This window comes from Piliocolobus tephrosceles, chromosome 8, assembly GCF_002776525.5.
Source record: "Piliocolobus tephrosceles isolate RC106 chromosome 8, ASM277652v3, whole genome shotgun sequence".
NCBI lineage: Eukaryota > Metazoa > Chordata > Mammalia > Primates > Cercopithecidae > Piliocolobus > Piliocolobus tephrosceles.
In genome coordinates, this window is record NC_045441.1 from 58098682 (window position 1) to 58111709 (window position 13028).

The 13028-nt window shown below is 44.6% G+C and overlaps 1 long non-coding RNA gene and 1 other non-coding gene across 2 annotated transcripts; both read right to left on the reverse strand.

The window, feature by feature from the left end:
* Positions 1-8997: 8997 nt before the first annotated feature.
* On the reverse strand, positions 8998-12470 carry LOC111545054. Its single transcript, XR_002732328.2, has 4 exons — positions 12354-12470; positions 10145-10179; positions 9641-9725; positions 8998-9055 (listed from the first exon to the last, which is right to left on the reverse strand). It is a non-coding gene; the product is annotated as an uncharacterized LOC111545054 (long non-coding RNA).
* Positions 10019-10092, reverse strand: LOC111545108. The gene has a single exon (XR_002732344.1). It is a non-coding gene; the product is annotated as a small nucleolar RNA SNORD93 (small nucleolar RNA).
* Positions 12471-13028: the final 558 nt, after the last annotated feature.

Below are 13028 nucleotides of genomic sequence, written 5' to 3' on the forward strand. Positions count from 1 at the left end.
CACACACCTAATGCTAGCAAGTACCATTTGCATTTATTCATATCAGGATTACACATGATGTTGGGATTGGCGGTGAGGGATTGAAACTGCAGACATGAAAACCACCAATGCTACTGGGTGCAGTGACTCATGCCTGTAATCCCAGAAATTTGGGAGGCCGAGGGGGGAAGATTACCTGAGGTCAAGAGTTCAAGACCAGCTTGGCAAACATGGTGAAACCCTGTATCTACTAAAAATACAAAAATTAGCCAGGTGCAGTGGCAGGCACCTGTAATCCCAGCTACTTGGGAGGCTGAGGCAGAGAATTGCTTGAAAGTGGGAGGCAGAAGTTGCAGTGAGCCAAGATAATGCCACTGCACCCTGACAGAGCGAGACTTTGTCCCACAAAAAAAAAAAAAGAAAAAGCCAGGCATAGTGGTGGCACCTGTAAGTGTAGCTCGGGAGGCTGAGGCAGGAGAATGGTTTGAAGCTGGGAAGCGGAGGTTGCAGTGAGCCAAGATCACGCCATTGCACTCCAGTCTGGGCGACAAGAGCAAAACTCCTTCTCAAAAAAAAAAAAAAAAAGGGCACCAGTGCTGTAAATGATGAATCATTTCATTTGTTAGTATGGCTAACACTGTTGGGCCTGGTGGCTGTGATGATGGATCCTCTCCCTGGGAGAGGTGGCCTGAGGCCTACCTTGGTATTCAGTGTGTATCACCAAGCACAGGGCTCATCCAGCTGCTTGCTCAGTAACTACTTATTTCCATTCTGATGGAAACTAAGTTACAGTACTCTGGCTACAGTAAGATTTGACGCATTGAGTCACTTTGCATTTTAAAATTGAACTGTAACTCTTTATGCCCTCATTTTAGAAATAATTCTCAGTGCATCATTAACCCTGACTTCTTTGAGCTCTTCACATTATACCATGGCAGCATTTTACAAATACTTCCTAACTTTGTAAGCACTGCTTGCTAAGATCAAGTGGGCATTTTACAGGCGAGCTCTGGGTCAGAGTCCAGAGTGAATCGAGGCCCTTTGCAGGCCAAGCCCCGAGAGACATGGAGGCCAGCCAGAGTGGTCAGTACAGCAGAGGAGGATGAAGGATGGGGGACATGATCTAGACCTCCATGTGGTAGCCCCAGCAGGGTGGCTGGAGCAGCCCGGGATGACAAAGGGACTGTCTGGTGCTCCGCAAAGGCAGACACTGGAGGACACAGCACATTATCTCCAAATTATTCTTCAGAGCTAAGTGCAGGGATCAGGACAGAGGCAACCAGGAGGCCTTGGCAGGGCCGGAGGTGGACCTCAGGGAGAATCTAGAAGCTCAGCTGGCTGAGAAACCAATCAGGCAGGCAGAGGCTGGGAGTGGGTCCCATGGGAGCAGGCACCAGAGCCCCAGGGGAGATGTTGTCATGTGAGGACTTGGTCATTGTCACAGCTCACTTCTGTCCTATTTGATACCTGCACAGTAGGTTTGAAGCCTGCTTCTGAAGTGTAATCAAATAGCGCTTCTTCATGTGGTTGAAGGGGGTTGGGGGCATGGGGAAAAAAGGAGGCCAGTTTTTCCTCTTCTAAACCAGGAAAGGAAGAGGAAACATCTAGAATTGGAACCAGATTGGAAGCTCAATCTTTTCTCTCTGTCTTAAACGTGTCTTAAACATTTTTGTAATGAAGTGGGGGCATAAATAAATACCTCTAAGTGAAGTTAGAGTGCATCTGAGATAATGGTGATGGTGATTCGCAAAAGATAAATATAATGTCACAAATTATGACAGTTACTACCATGTACATATGTCCAGGTACAGGGCTACACATTTTAATAGTACTATCATAGAATCTTCCAATGAGATTGCACCTGAAATATTCGTATTTCACAGATGAGGAAACTGAGCAACAAAAAGTCACCCAAGGCAACAGGGCTAGTCAATGCCAGAGCCAGAATTGTCACCAAGGTCTTCTGATTTCTATTCAGATTCATTCGTAGCCTACACTGCTGCCCTGCTGGCCTCTGGGCCTTTGCCCTCACTGTGACTCAGCTTCTTTGGGACAATGTTTCAGAAGTGGAATGAGGGGCTGTGGATGGTGTGCAGTGCTCCCTGAACAATCTATGGACCTTGTATTAGTCTATTTTCACGCTAATAAAGACATACCTGTAACTTATAAAGAAAAGAGGTTTAGTAGACTCCCAGTTCTGTATGGCTGGGGAAGCCTCAGGAAACTTACAATCATGGTGGCAGGCATCTCTTCACAGGGTGGCAGAAGAGAGAATAAGTGCCAGCAGGGGAAATGCCAGACACTTATAAAACCATCAGATCTCGTGAGAACTCACTATCATGAGAACAGCATGGGGGAAACTGCCCCCATGATCTAATCACCTCCCACGAGGTCCCCCCTCCAACACACGGGGATTACAATTCGGATTGTAAATCAAGATGAGATTCAGGTGGGGACACAGAATCAGACCATATCAGACCACATCCACTTCATCCTCATCATGCTGGCCCCACAGCCCCAGCAGTTTGGCATGCTGGTCTCATCTCCAAACTGTTTGTAACCATAGGGCATGAGATGTACTTTTTTTTTTTTTTATGCAAGAAAGTATAAGATTAAAAATGTCCATGCAAATAAGACAATGAAGGGCATTTGGATGCCTTTAACCTAAGAGGTAGGCAGCACCTCTGGCTTCTCAGAGCTCAGGTAACACTGGCACCATCTCATACTGTTTTCAGTGATTTTCCTGTGTTGCTGCTGTGTGTCTGCCTTGTGCTTTGCTACATTTGAGAGCAATTGTGTCGTTGCCTTTTGCCAAAAGCATCAACTGCATTAAATGTATCTTGGGAGTGGTGGTGCTATCCAGAGTGTGAAAGGGGTCTGACTCCTGGCATACTCATTGGCCAAAGTCAGACATTCCACCCCAGACATCTTGAAGGGGCTTGTTTTGCTTTTGCCAATATAATAACTCAATGTTTTCAGGTTCTTATTGTTCTTCAGGTTTTAAAATTAGTCAGCATTGGCTGGGTGCTATGCTCACGCCTGTAATCCTAACACTTTGGTAGACCCAGGTGGGAAATTCACTTTAGGCCAGGAGTTTGAGACAAGCCTGAACAACATAGCAAGAACCCATCTCTACAAATTTTTAAAAAATCAGTTGGACATGTTGGCACATGCCTGTAGTCCGAGCTACTCAGGAGGCTGAAGCAAGAGGATTGCCTGTGCTCAGAAGTTTAAGGCTGCAGTGAGCTACGATGGTGCCACATACTCCAGCCTGGGGAACAGCGTGAGATCCTGTCTCTGAAAAGATTAAATAAATAATTAAATAAATAAAATTAGTCAGAATATTCTGCTCAATGTTAACATTAGAGAGGTGGAGTGTGGTCAATGATGTCTGGTCTCAATTCACTGGGTGTGGGATTTTGGTTCTTTCCCCAGTTTGTCCACCCTGAGGGGGACACATTTTTCCCCCGGCCCCAGTCAATACTAAGAACAACTGTTTTTTTTTGGTCTTTCCTAAAATGCAGCCTCTTTATTTCTTCAGTTTTAACTAATTTTATTCTTTTTCAGTTGCTTTCAGTGAATTTTAGCTGAGTCACCACAGATCATATTGATTTTTAAAATATGTTTTGTGACTGATTATAACATAGTATGCTCTTTTGAACCTATTGCCTTACCACTGTTTATTTCATTTCTTTTTCTCTCTCTCTCTCTTTTTTTTTTTTTATTATACTTTAAGTTCTAGGGTACATGCGCACAACGTGCAGGTTTGTTACATATGTATACTTGTGCCATGTTGGTGTGCTGCACCCATCAACTCGTCAGCACCCACCAACTCATCATTTACATCAGGTATAACTCCCAATGCCATCCCTCCCCTCTCCCCCCTCCCCATAATAGGCCCCGGTGTGTGATGTTCCCCTTCCAGAGTCCAAGTGATGTCATTGAAGAACAACTACTTAAGAGAAATGTGAGAATTAAGGGAATAATTCAATTACTGTTAAACACAAAAAGACAAAATATCATTGTTAGTAGCAAGGAAACTACAAAAGGATAATTTACAGACCTGTTTTTTAGATCACAAAGTGAAGACAGGAAAACGAGAATTTTATGGAACATTTTGCTTAACATAAGGTAATCTTTAAAAAGAGTGCTTTATATAAGGTAATATTTATGGTGCCACTTCCCACAGTCTCTCCCCTTCCATTAAGAAAAAATAAAAATAAAAAAACCAAAACCCTGCAAGACACTTTAGTACACACAACTAGATCAGGGATCAAGAAACTAGAACTATCCTTCATATGGTTTTTCATTAAGGAAGTTGCATTTTGACGAGATGTAGCATACCGAATCCTTTTGCTCTTCATTTTTTTCTTACCTAAAAAAATTTGAGGTCAGGCATGGTGGCTCATACCTGGAATCCCAGCAGTCTGGGAGGCCGAGGTGGGTGGATCACTTGAGGTCAGGAGTTTGAGACCAGCCTGACCAACATGGTGAAACCCCATCTCTACTAAAAGTACAAAAATTAGCCAGACATGGTGGTGCATATCTGTAATCCCAGCTATCGGAAGGCAGAAAAATTGCTTGGACCCAGGAGGTGGCGGTTGCAGTGAGCTGAGACCAACACTACACTCCAGCCTGGGTGACAGAGCAAGACTCCATCTCAAAAAAAAAAAAAAATTTTTTTTTGTTTACATGTATTTAGAGATGGGGTCTTGCCATGTTGTCCAGGTTGGTCTGAAACTCCTGAGTTCAAGCAGTCTGCCCGCCTTGGCCTCCCAGAGTGCTGGGTGGGAGCCACTGTGTGAACCACTGCACCTGGCCTGCTCTTGATTATTTTAATGAACACACAGATGCTTGCAGAGTGGGCATAGCAGAGTGTTTACTAAATACACTCTGAAGTCTTTCATTTAAAATCTCCAGAAGTCCTAGCAGCTTGAGTGTAGAATTTATGTCCAATCATCTATGTAGTGCTGACTACCCCTGCACTTTCTGCCCTTCAAAAAATAGCTGCTTACCTGTAACTTTTGCATTTGCAAGTGCTAATTTTATTCTTTTCCCTGAAGGTCATACATGGTAAAACAGCAATATCTTTCTATCTACTGGATGGTGAATCAACTGTTTTAGATCAGTACTGTCCAACAGAAATATAATACACATCATGTATCATTAAAAAATGTATTTCATTTAACTCAATATATTCAAAACATTTAATTTGTAATTAATGTAAAATTGAGATAGTTTACATTTTTTTTTCAAGTTAATTCTTCACTCCTGATGTTTTTCACCCTTCAGCACATGTCAGCTTGGTCTAGCCACATTTTGGGTGCTCAATAGCACATGTGAATAGTGGCTACCCATTGGACTGCAGTTTTAGATTCTGATTCCCATAGTTCCACGTATTTCTCACTGAGAGGCCTATAAATTATACAGTGTCCTCTATTCTGCCTTAAAGAGTGGCAGTAACAGGGCAGGGCACTTGTCCAGCTGCAAAAATCAATGGTATGAGACTCCATTCCATCAGCTACAACATTCGGCTCTGTTCCCGGAAACATACATCAAACTGATTTGACCGGATTTTGTCTTTGTCTTTGAAACAGATTGGTGTGGAGCTGTCCTGGAGATGCAGATGTCAACAGAGGATGATTCCGAGACAACTGGCCCCTTGCAGTGCAGATAAACTCCATTAGGGGGTCTTCTAGTCATGGTGGCATAATCCTGGATTGTGATTAATGACAATTTTATAACAAAATATTGCCATCAGAACTTTCCAATTTATGAATACAAGGTAAATTTTGGAAAGACAATCTTTTCTACTACAAAATAAAAGTAAGCCTTTCAAACACATCTCTGGCTATCTGTTCACAGAATCTGATCTGTGAACTCACCTCCCTGCTTGAGAGGCAGTCTCCACTTTCTGTAGATCCCCATTTAGTTATGCAGACACGTTCTGTGTTCCATTCCTTCCTTCAAAGTAGAGTACTTGAGATCATGAAGGAAAGAAAGCCTCCTCCTTGGCTTTAAGGAGCTTGGAATGCACATGATCACTCCCCTCCTCCTTTAGAAAATAATGGCAATTGCCTGATGACTAACTTGCCAGTTCTGGCTCTTTGCTCTTAGGAAGCTCAGAGCCAACTTGGCTGCAGCCTACAGCATGAAATCTAACGGCTTAGTTTTTTATTCTTGCCCTCTACTTGCTGAGCTTTTATCTGCTTCTCATTATTGTTGCTTGATATTTGTTATAAACCACCCTAAATTATTTTGGGAATGTCGGAGGGGGGGCACTAGATTTTTCAGCTTGCCCTAATAATTTAATCTTTCAGATATTGACCCAGACACGAAATTAAATGATTCCTTACAACAGAAGTCAACCAAGGAACATTCTATTAAAACTGGCTCTGACTTACATACTGAAATGAGTCACACTGTGAAAGCTCCAGAAAGGTAAGAACTGTCTATATCATGGGACTTGACACAACAAAACAGCAAATATTTGCCAAATTACACAATTAAATATCTAAGGCTTAAGGACCTTCAAAAAGACACATATTTTAGTCTAGAATATTCACTTGAACTACAAAGATTTGATTACTTTTAGGAAATAATCTATTTGTATTCAAGTGCTTAGGAACACCAGAGAGTAAGACAAAATGGGATATGGCCATTTTCGAAATCAAATTGTGACTCAGTCTACATGAACTGACATGTCAATGCCACAATTGTTACACTGGGTTTTACGTCACTATCCGGGGAGGTTTGGTGACCAGTTCTTAAATAAGACTTTGTATTTTCAATGAAATAACCATTAGCATAAAAATTCTGTTTCCAATCACAATTTCTTTTATAGTCATAATTAAAGATTCACATGCACAAGTTCCTCACTTGGAAGCCCTCTTTGAAAACATTTCATTCGGCCAGGCGCGGTGGCTCAAGCCTGTAATCCCAGCACTTTGGGAGGCCGAGACGGGTGGATCACGAGGTCAGTAGATTGAGACCATCCTAGCTAACCCGGTGAAACCCTGTCTCTATTTAAAAATACAAAAAACTAGCTGGGCAAGGTGGCGGGTGCCTGTAGTCCCAGCTACTCGGGAGGCTGAGGCAGGAGAATGGCGTGAACCCGGGAGGCAGAGCTTGCAGTGAGCTGAGATCCGGCCACTGCACTCCAGGCTGGGCGACAGAGCGAGACTCCGTCTCAAAAAAAAAAAAAAAAAAAAAAGAAAAAAGAAAACATTTCATTCAACTCCAGGTTTGCTTCTCTTCATGGCATTTGAGCACAAAAGAACGGTAGTTTAATAGTCCATTCCTGCTTTTAGCTTTGCTAAACACGTAGACATGCAATGTACTAAGGCAAGCAAGTTGATTCTACAGAACTATAGTACTGACTGCAACCACTCATCCCATTTTCCTGGGTGATGCTATGTTTAACCGAGGTTCTATACTGGACAACTCTACATTGCTAGGGTATAGGGTAAGGGGATTTGGTAGTGGGGGAGTGGCAGGGAAGGTATCAAACCTAGAATCATAAGGTATGTCTGAAGAACTTTGCTCATGCGGGCAAGATGGCACAACTCTGTTCATGTCAGAAAATGCTCTTGGTCACCAGGGCAGGGCTCAACAGGCCCTGTGGTTAGACCTACCAAATAGAGAAAAGAACAATGACTCACAAGCCATACTTGAATCTATCCCTTTTAAGAAGCACCCTTGATTACTCCAAGGGAATGAGGACAAGGAATGCAGACTGGCTCTTTTTAGCCAGCTTTTCAGTCAACCATGTGGCTTATGCAGCATCAACCCGTTTCAACCCAAGACCAATTACTCAGCCTCCTTTCATTTCTCAAATTTCTTGGTTAGCCAGTATTTGCTAAGGACATCTTAAGCTTTCTTGAAATGGAAGTCAATATGGAAAGCAGTGCTGCAGGGAAGCCACAGTAGTATTTGGAGTGGCACATGGCAACAGATTTTCCATATCCCACTTTCTGCCACCTCATGCCCACTACAATGGACACATCACAGGTGAGATTTAAAATGCTGCTGTGAAGTGGATACATCAGTGTTGTTGCTATCCAGAAGGGAAACTTGCAGCATTGATGAGCGTGCCAACACACAACTGCCGTCTGGTCCTGCTTCTCAGGTATTGTGTGCATGAGTCACTTCTGTGACTTATGTCCCAAGAGTGATTTTGATGTATTTTTGCTCTTCCAACTTGGCAGTTCATGTAAATAGTGACCCCAAACCATCTTGCCATAGATTTCACTGGAAACACCATTGAATACCAAGGAGGGTTACAGTCATGTTTATTGAAGTATGATTTTACAGTCAGTAAAATTCATCCTGTTAAGGTTCGACAAATGCATAGTTATACCATAATCAAGATGCAGAACTGTAGAATCACTCTAACAATTCCCTCCTGCCCTTTTGTAATCAACCCTTTTGGTCCCAAAACTCATTGACCTGTTTTTCTGTCAAAAGTATCAAATTTCATCACTAAAATGATCTACAGTACTATGGAAAAATGTGTAAACACATAAAATACACAAATCAATTTTTAAAAAAGTGAGATACTTAAAATTTATTTAGCATACCAACAAAAAATGAAGGTAGCATTGCATTTTACTACAGATGTGCAGACATTCAAAGTCCACCACTGTCGTATATATGGCTCAACAGTAATATTTAAGAATATACTGGGTGGGCATGGTGGCTCACCCCCATAATTCCAGCACTTTGGGAGGCTGAGGCAGGCAGACTGCCTGAGGTCAGGAGTTCGAGATCAGCTTGGCCAACATGGCCATCTCTACAAAAATTAGCCTGTGATCCCAGCTACTTGGGAGGCTGAAGTGGGAGAATCGCCTGAACCCAGGAGGCGGAGGTTGCGGTGAGCTGAGATTGTGCCACTGCACTCCAGACTGGGCAACAGCGAGACTCCACCTCAAACAAAAATGTGTAAAAATACAAAATTAGCTGGGTGTGGTGACACGCGCCTGTAATCCCAGCTACTCCGGTGGCTGAGGCAGGAGAATCGCTTGAATCTGAGAAGCGGGGGGTGTAGTAAGCCAAGATCGCACCACTGTACTCCAGCCTGGGCAACAAGAGTGAAATTGTGTTTAAAATCTTTAGAGTTAAGTCATATCATTGTAGAGCATGTGAACCATGATTAAGCATGATGAAGGTATTGCTATTTGTTTTATTAACACTGTCAAATTATAGACCACAGCTGTTTCATAGAAAAACTACTTTAAATAATAGAATTGTCTTTGCAGGGGCCAAGGTGGGCGGATCACGAGGTCAGGAGACTGAGACCATCCTGGTTAACAAGGTGAAACCCAGTCTCTACTAAAAATACCAAAAAAGTAGCTGGGCATGGTTGCGGGCGCCTGTAGTCCCGGCTACTGGGGAGGCTGAGGCAGGAGAATGGTGTGAAGCTGGGAGGTGGAGCTTGCAGTGAGCCACATCGCACCACTGCACTCCAGCCTGGGTAAAAAAGCGAGACTCCATCTCAAAAAAAAAAAAAAAGAATTGAATTGCATAGACATTTTCTACAGGATCCAGTCAGCGATAAGGCAGTTTTGTGCCTCCAAACTGTCAGATAATATTCCTACAGATTGGGGCCATCTCAAAATTCACCCTTGCTACCACTATGAAAGGGACCAAAAAAAAAAGTAACCTGTGTTCTGTAGATACTAAAGATTACATATTCAAATATATCTCCTCTACTTGAAAAGCTTCACTGATTCTTTCAAGCGCCAGACCTGTAAAAGAAGTATCACAGTAGGTATTACTAAATAGCAAAATACAGTACTGTCTAGACTATGTTTACAAAAACTACAGGCAAATAAATAAAATCCCCCAATATCTTACACATTGTTGCTTTAGTAATGTTGTGACATCTAAATTTATGTTTTTACTCAAACTCCTGTTTTTCTCTTGGCGTAGTAGTATTATCCATTTACCAAGAGCTTTTTCCCCTTTTTACCAAAAGCATGATTTTAAAAGGGGGGGGGGGGTGGTATGATTCCATTTAATAAATTCCTGCATACCAAGTTGGCCTCAGGTAAATCCTTTAATCCATCACAGCAGAAGCATATGAAATCAGATTAGAGTTCTCATCCTTGGCCAGGATTTCAATTCAACTATTAATAACTTAAACCAATTTCCACTTGGCCCATACCTTAAGTTCATCAGCATCTTGAAACTCCACCAAGCCTAGTTAAAAAAAGTGAAAGACAGTGTTAAGAATATCATGCAATTTTGTTTTTTAAGGGGTGGTCTTTATCGTGGCTATCCACTAGCTACCTTTAATGAGTAAATAAATTGCTATCTCTGTATATAATTCCTGTACAAAGCTACAACTTCCAAATTTCCTGATACTCGGGAGTCTTCTATAGTTTCCAGCTAGGAGGAAAATGGTCAGGAGTCACTATCTTCCCATTGATGAGCATTGAATGCTATCCATTTTTGAAAAGAAACACTATCCCAACAATATTTGTCTAGGAAAAACGGAAACTTTCCAGATTTAAAAATCAAAGGAAGCACTACTAAGCTCGCTTACCCTGAGGCTGATTTCAGGGGGCTGAGAAGTTTCTAGTCCTGGGCACTTGCTCAGTTTTCACAATCCTTAGACACTAGCTCACACTGCTTCCTTGACATGGTGTCTCTCACAGTTTAAACTGAATAGTTAAAAAAACAAATTGGCGGGCCAGGTGCCCTGGCTCATGCCTGTAATCCCAGGGCTGTGGGAGGCCGAGACGGGCGGATCACCAGTTTAGGAGTTTGAGACCAGCCTGGCCAACATGGTGAAACCCCGGCTCTACTTAAAAAAAAAAAAAAAAACAGTTGGGCGTGGTAGTGGACGCCTATAATCCCAGCCACTGAGGAGGCCGAGGTTGCAGTGAGCCAAGATTGCACCATTGCACACCAGCCTGGGTGACAGAGCGAGACTCTGACTCAAAAAAATAAATAAAAATAAAATGGGCTCAGTAAGAATCTCAACACCTAAAGCAATGGTAAAACAAAGCCTTACCACTGACTGCTACCTTCCTATGCTGTGTGTAGGGTTATTCGCCAGAGCTGGAGGTATTCCAGGGAGGGAAAATTGTCCATGCTCTGGGTCTATCTGGAAAAAAGGTGCCTAGAACCTAGGCTGCAAATGTACAAGCTTTCCTCATTAAAGCATGGTAAAATGGGTCCCATTTGGTTTCATCAAAAAGGCAGCAAATCTTTCACAACTGAGGAAAACACGTGAACCATGAGCTTCACATTTCAACAGAACTGTGGTACCTATGATAGCCACAAAGATTCATATGTTGACTCAAATGTAAATTTAGATCTTTATCAGTTTTACTAAATTCGCAAAGTACCCTTTTATATGGCAATCTGTACCAGTAATGAACAATTAGTATGCTCACCGATGCTCAAGAGAGCCGCTCCAAAAACTTACATTGTCCCCCAGACAAACGTTGTCTAGGGGCAGCCTTGCGTATTTCTACACCTTAGTAGACATAAGTTCAACCCTTTGTTCTGGTCCGAGTCAGAGCCCAGTAGTTCAGACTTTTCCCAGAACAGAAAACCAAGAAGGGCCTCCTCACACCCTGTGCTGTAACAACGCTCTGGCCACTCCTGAAAAAGCGGATCTTGGGGAGGAAACCGCAGGCTCTCTTATTAGGGCTCACAGCCTTCTACTGTAAACTCACTGCAGGCGTCGGCTCCAGCAAGACTCGTCCGTTCAAGCCTTTAAATTACCTGACTTGAGGGCCAGTGGCAACTGAACAGCACTGGTGGCGGAGTGGGGTAGCTGCGCGAGTGAGGTGGCCTCCGTGTTTGCTAACCCCGCTATTATACTGCCCCGCTTGGAAACTTAAAGCGCTTCAGACATTAGATCTCACTCACTTCCTAAATAGGCTTACGTCCGCGCGGCCACAGCCAGTGGGCAGGCGGGAGCCCCGAGTGCGCCAAGAACCCAGAGACCGTCCGGGGCTCTGCGCCTCCGACTGCGGTCGTAATTTGATCCTCAAAATGCAATCATTTAATTGAAAAAGGACTAAAAGCTGCCTGTAGGCCGGATCTGTGGACTGCAGGGACTCAGGCACTGGAGGTGACCAGCGCCTGGCAGCTTCTGCGGAGTGGGGGTGGGATCGTCGAGGAAAGGGGGCGGCCCCTTCAAGCGCACAAGGACACGGGCCGTCCTAACCTGGGACGCAGGGCCCAGGCGCCACGAGGACGCCCCCACCCCCGAGGGACCCTAACGGAGGCTTCCCCACGGCGCCGAGCCGAGGCCGAGGCGGGCACCCGGGCAGCGAGGGGCGCGCTTAGGAAGGGCACGGTGTAGCCCCGGAGCCACGTGGCCGGCTCCCGCGTCCAGAAGGTCGGAGCCCACTTACCCAGTCACGCGTCGCGGCCGAAAGGGGAGAGCACCGCGGAGATCAAGTTTAAACGGGGCCTGGGCGGGGCGGCACCAACCAAAAAGTTGCCGGAAGGCCCCTCCCGGCCCAGCACCCGCCCCGCCCGCGGCGCCCAGAGGCCCTCGCGCGCCCCCTGCCGGCGGCCCGGGGCTTCCCCGCCTTGGGTCCCCCCACCCTACACGGCCCCGGCTCCCACTTTGCCCCGGGCCTCCGAGTCTGAGGAATCTGCCCCAAACTGTCGCTGGCTGTGATGTCTCTTTACCTCGTTGAAGGTCAGAGGAAGCTCCTGCCACTCAAATAATGTTCAGTGTCTCTGGTACCCCCTCCCCTCCCTTGCCTGGTGTTTCTTAAAGTCTTCAGCCACGCCCCTGGGTGCTTATTTCAAGACTCCTCTAATTACGTAGCAGAAGACTGGCTCCCGTTAAAAGATCTGGACATTAGCGGAGGTCGGGGGTGCAAACTCATTGAAGAGGGGTTGACGCACGGGGAGGACTCCTGGTGCCTGGAGTGCTGCATGCTTAGAATGATGGCCATGGCCTGCAGATGTCTTGCCCCCAAAGCACGTCTGTGTCATTGGACTGTGAGGAGAAAGGGGAGAAGGTATTTTGACTGCAGTAAAATAAACAGGTCTATTGGCTGGATGCCTAAGCCACA